A 5,701-nucleotide genomic window follows, 5' to 3' on the forward strand; every position below is an offset into this window, starting at 1 on the left:
CTCTTGCCTGATGCATCTAAAACAAAAAGGGGGAACTGTAGAGAGCTGCGTAATGCCGCTCCTGAAAGATTGAGCTTGTTTCTGCCTTCCACTTTCCCGATGGTGAGTGCTCTCTGTCACGAACAACTCCACATTTGGCTAAGGCCGAGGATCTGGCTTGCTTCCATCTATGTAGACCTATCTGCATTGCCCACGTGGCATGTTGAGGTTGGCTACCCAGAGGCTATTTAAAGTGGGCTGGCTTTACCCAGGGTCAGATGATTGTTCAAGGTTCCTGAATAAACTGCATTGAAAAAAAAAAAACACATACTAGAAAAAAAACTTATAAATATAATGAACATGATAAAGCCCTTGCACAACAGAGTAGTCTCCAAAAACATGAAAAAACACACAGTGAAGAGAAGCCTTGTGAGGGTAATTAGTATGATAAAGCCTTTGCATGTAATAGTCATCTCCTAAGACAACAACACATTCTGGAGGGAAACCATATGAATACAACTATGTGGCAAAGCCTTTGCACATAACATCTCCTAATACATAAAAGAACACATACTGGAAAGAAGCTGTCTGACTGTAACCAATGTAAAAAAAAAAAAAAAACAACAAAACTTTTGCCTAATGGATAGAATTCCTGTGAGTGCTTTTAACATGGTGAAACCATTCCACATTTGTGTAATCTTCATCATCATGGAATGATTCATACTGGAGAGAAAACTTATGAATGTGTTAAAATGGTGAGGCCTTGCACAAATCTAGAGTCATTATCATCATAAAAGTATCCTTACTGGAGAGCAATTCTGTAACTATAAGCAATGTGGAAAGGCCTTTTTGTTCTTTGGTCCACTGAGATCCAACAAAAGTGAAAAACTAAGTCAATGGAAATGACCTCCCCTTTCTGAAGGGGAAGGGGAAATAGGAAAAATAGGAGTGGGGAAGAGAAGGGAGGGGGGATTATGATTGGAATATGAAGTAAATAAACTTATTTTTTAAAAGCATACAATGAATGGTAAATATAAATTACATGCAAAAGTATTATAAAATGTGTTTAGGAAAGACTTATTGATAAACCTGATTCTCAGCATTTACTGTTTTCAATTGCCTCACTTTAGACAAGGAAAGTTTAGTCCAGTGGATGAATATGTAGGTAATGGTAAACTAATACCAGTGAGAAAGTTCTTTGAAAGTAACACAACAGTGGTAGCCTGTAGAAGTTTCTTTGTGTACACATACCTACTGTTCCACGGGTTCTATTGAAAACCATCACAACCCAGACTGAATTTTGAGATGTGAGGAAGGAGGCTTTCTCTTCCTTGGATGACCCTCCTGCTGGTCTGGTTGTATAACCATGGCAAGGGTGAGTTTTCTCTGCCTGACTTCATCTGGAGAGTGTCTTTAGACATAGATGCCACCAACCAAATTTGATACATGGCCTTTGACACAGATCCCTGATAACTCTCCCCTCCCTTCAAATATAGGATAATTTGGTTCTGTGTTCTTGTTCTTCTTGTTGATATGATAGGAATGTGCTGTTTAATGCAAATCGAGCATCCTTGAATTGCCTAGTATTAAACAGTAATCTACACCTATGCTTGGAACATCCCAGTCACTCCCCAAGGGGTATAAGCTTCTGTTTTCTGGAATTAAAGTTGAACTTACTTTCTGAGGTGGTTCCCAGAGTGGCTGATCACTCTTATGCTTGCAGGCTTTCCAACCTTTATACCTCATCTTCTGCCCTCCCTGCCTTCCTGGGCTGGTGGGAAACAGCCCTCCAGGCAGCAAGAGAATCACGTCTCTGAAATGCTTGTGATAAAATATTTCAGACTTTATAGCATTTCAAATTTCACATGTTTTTGAATGTGAGATGGTAAATCAAACAGTGTCTTTAGGGTGAGACTCTTTAAAAAGAGTTATACCTAGTGTTTAGTTCACAGTAAGGTTGCAGGCAAGCTTCATGGTATGAAATCTTCTGAGGTGAGCACAGTGGCCTATGGAGAAAAAATAAGAGCAGAAATTTTATTTCCCTGTTTTTAATAGATGAGTAGTGTTCCGATAATGTATGGGTGGATGGCAGAGGAGGGGAACTCCTCTTCTGAATGGACTAGGGGAAGCGGATAGGGGGAAGATGGAGGGAGGGTGGGACGAGTAGGAGTTGAGGGAGTGACCTTTAATAGGGATATATAATGAATAAGTTTTGAAAAACTAAAATGAATTAGAAGAACAAAACTTGACAGCAAAAATTTGAGTCCAGTCTGGGTACCCACCCTCCCTCAAAGAATAGAAAAAAAGATATAAAGAAAGAGATATCTTTGTCTTTGTCACCTTTCTTCCTTGTCAGCTCATTCTTTTTAAATCATTACCTAATGGAGACCATACTGCTCTCTCTGAAGTTTGTATTTCCATAGATGTAGGTTTCATACCTGGAACAAATGGCAGAGGTTCATATTTAAGATATCAAAACAGACATAGCTGCTAATTTTCTCTTAGCAATCCCTCAGTCCTTCCATGTTATATGGTCCTCCAGGCTGGCATAGCGCACCCAATACCCTGAATTCTTCCCAGGGCCTGAGCTAACCTCATTCCCTCCTTCCCCATATATAGGCAAACTATTTTGGCTACCTGGTCCTGTTGAGAGCCATGCAGGAGCAACAGCAAAACATCTGTAGTACTCATGGAATTTGGCTCCCCTGTTAGCATAGTCATGATGAGTTTGTCTTGGAGAAGCATAATCCCAAGAACTGCTTATACTGAGGACTTTGGGCTGTTGTGAAACATAATTCTGTTTGATGCTGTTATGATGCCCATATTCCTCATAACATGAGTTGTATGAAAACTGTAATGATGCTTCTAGCCCCCTCACTGGGCAGTATCACTGGCATTTATTTTTAACAATGCTTGATCTCTTTTCATAGATCAAGCTAAGCAAATTAATGAATTAACCACTGCTCTTAAAAGGGACCATAGTTGTAGGTTTTTAGCAATAACCATTATACTTAGAAAGAATTTGGAAAAAGATTGTTTAACAAGGTTGGGGAAGATGTTTTTGCTAATGTCTGCGATGTACAAAACCTTAGAGAATAATTTAAAGTTAAGAAAAGTACACTTTTAATAGTAAAGCCAGGGATGCTTTAAGGTTGATGAGCAGAAACCATAGCCCAAAGTAGCATTGGCTGACTGGACACCCTCAAGCTGGGTTGGAATCTGAGACAGCAGGTGATTCCCCTATATGTGTTTTTCCCCTCAGCTTATTAATATGATTTAATAAAACTTATTAATGAGTAGATGCACACCCCTTTAAGATTTAAAGTACAGGTGCCAGTACCATGCCACTTTTTATTACTGTTGCTCTATAGTACTACTTGAAATCTGAGATGAAGTTACCTTAAGAAAATCTTTTATTGTACATACCTGTTTTTATCAATTCTGGGTTTTTGGTTTATCCACATGAAATTGAGAATTGTTCTTTCAAGGTCTGTAGAGAGTTGTGTTGGTATTTTGATTGGAATTGCATTGAGTCTGCAGATTTATTTTGGTAGAGTGGCCATTTTTACTATGTTAATCCTATCAATCTTGGAGAATGGGAGATCTTTCCATCCTCTGATATCTTCCTTGAAGTTTTTTTTTATACAAGTCTCTTATTTGCATGATTAGAGTCACACCAAGGTACATTATGTTATTTGTAGCAATTGTGAAGAGGTGTTATTTCCCTAGGATGGCTTTTTTTAAATTTTTTATCCAGCCACTTTGCTGAAGATGTTTAGCATCTGTAGAGTTCCTTGGTTAAATTTTTAGGGTCATTCATGTGTACTCACATCATCTGCAACACAAGCTGGACTGGATGTGGAGAAAAGGGAACCCTCTTCATTGCTGGTGGGAATGTAAACTTGTACAACCACTTTGGTAATTAATCTGGTGCTTTCTCAAAAAATTATGAATAGTGTTTCTTCAAGATTAAGCTATAGAACCTCTGGGCATATATTCAGAAGCTGCTCAAGCATACAAAAAGGATATTTGCTCAACTATACTCATACCAGCTTTTTTCATGATACCCAGAATCCAGAACCAACATAGATGTCCCATAACTGAGGAATGGATTTAGAAATTGAGGTATATTTATGTTGAGCCTGATAAGGCCTGCTGCATCTACCTGAGCCTGGCTTGAGTTTGGAGAACTGTCTTTAGCTTCTGATTAAAGAGGTGCCACTTCTGGAAAAAAGTGACTCAGCATATCCTGAGTCACTTAAAATTAACCTTGCCTGGTAATTGTTACATGGAGTTTTGTTGCTGGCCCACCTCTCCTTGCACCAGTTAACCTCGACTCTACCTCACTTCCTTAACCCTGCCCCTTGACTCAAACCTTTAAAAGGGACCACTTAATTCAATAAACTGAGTTCCTGCTTCTGCAGATCTCCTAGCTCGGTGGTGTTTTATTCCTTGGGTCATCTGGGGAGGTTCGGGTCATCAACACTCATCATCCCGCTCAGCCACGGAGGGCATCCAGCTGGACTGGCCACCCTCCTCCCAGCTCCACCTGTCAGATATTGACCTGGCATACTGTTGCCCCCTGTGAGTATTCTGCTCCAGGGGAGAATGCTGACAGGCCAACTGGTCTGCCAGTGAGTGTACCCCCATTGAATATGGGGCAGTTCTCTGGAATCCCTACAAATTTTGCTTAAAAGTAGGGTTTTCAATCTGCTTGATACTCAAGCCCTTCAAGTATGGAAGTATGTTATAAAGGTTGCTCTATGGCTGCAGGATGAGGGCACCCTGTTTGACTGGACACCTGGGACAAAGTAGAAACCCTGGTCAACAGATCACAGGTTTGGGAAGGGAATATCCCCCTCTGGGAGTCATTCCCCTGGTCACAACCCTTAAGTGCTGCTTCCATCCAAAACTGCCCAAAGAACATAAGGATACATGTAGGAGACAGGAAAGTGGGGCTGAGGAGGACCTGGCTCCCCCAAAAAGAAGAAGGTGCTGGGGCCAAAACCAGCATTAAGTCAGATGATGAGCCTATTCCTCAGAGACAGAACATGTATCCTTCTTTAGATCCATTTAAGAATGCTGCCTGGCCAGCCCCTACCCCTCCGGCTGTGCCACTGAAACAGGGCTCGCTTACTACCCCTTCCCTGACTCATCTACACCCCCTCCATATTCAGAGAGACCCGTGGAACTTTCCCTGTCACCACCATTCCTGGGGCGGCTGGTCCCCCTGACTGGGATCCTTAGGGGGCTCTAGACCTCAAGGAACTCCACAGTGGCGGAGGATGGGGCCAATTCACCTTGGGCTGAGACCATTCTTAAGGGGCTGGTGCATCAGTCATGCACTACATGAGACTGGATGGACCTTACCAAGACTGTCCTTTCTGAGCTGGCCTTCCTTAAATGGTTGGCCCTTTACAAGGAGTAATGCAGGGTCCAGTGGGAATGCAATCAATGAGCTAACCCCCAGATGCCAATAACTTATGGAATGCTTTCTGGCACAGCTGACCAGTATTCCACAGGCCTCCAGCAGGCTGTTCTCCCAGCCCTTTATATCAGGAGCAGATTAGAGCAGCAGGCTTGGCAGCCTAGAGAAAGCTAGATGAGGGGCCTACAGAATCTCCTGTTTCAGTAATTATACAAAAGGCCTAAGAGGACCTCCCTTCCTTCTTAGACTGGGTAGATAAAAGTCTGAGGAGAAAGTTTCCCCGGGGGAGTTTCA

Source organism: Meriones unguiculatus (assembly GCF_030254825.1).
Source record: "Meriones unguiculatus strain TT.TT164.6M chromosome 13 unlocalized genomic scaffold, Bangor_MerUng_6.1 Chr13_unordered_Scaffold_44, whole genome shotgun sequence".
NCBI classification, from domain to species: Eukaryota; Metazoa; Chordata; class Mammalia; order Rodentia; family Muridae; genus Meriones; species Meriones unguiculatus.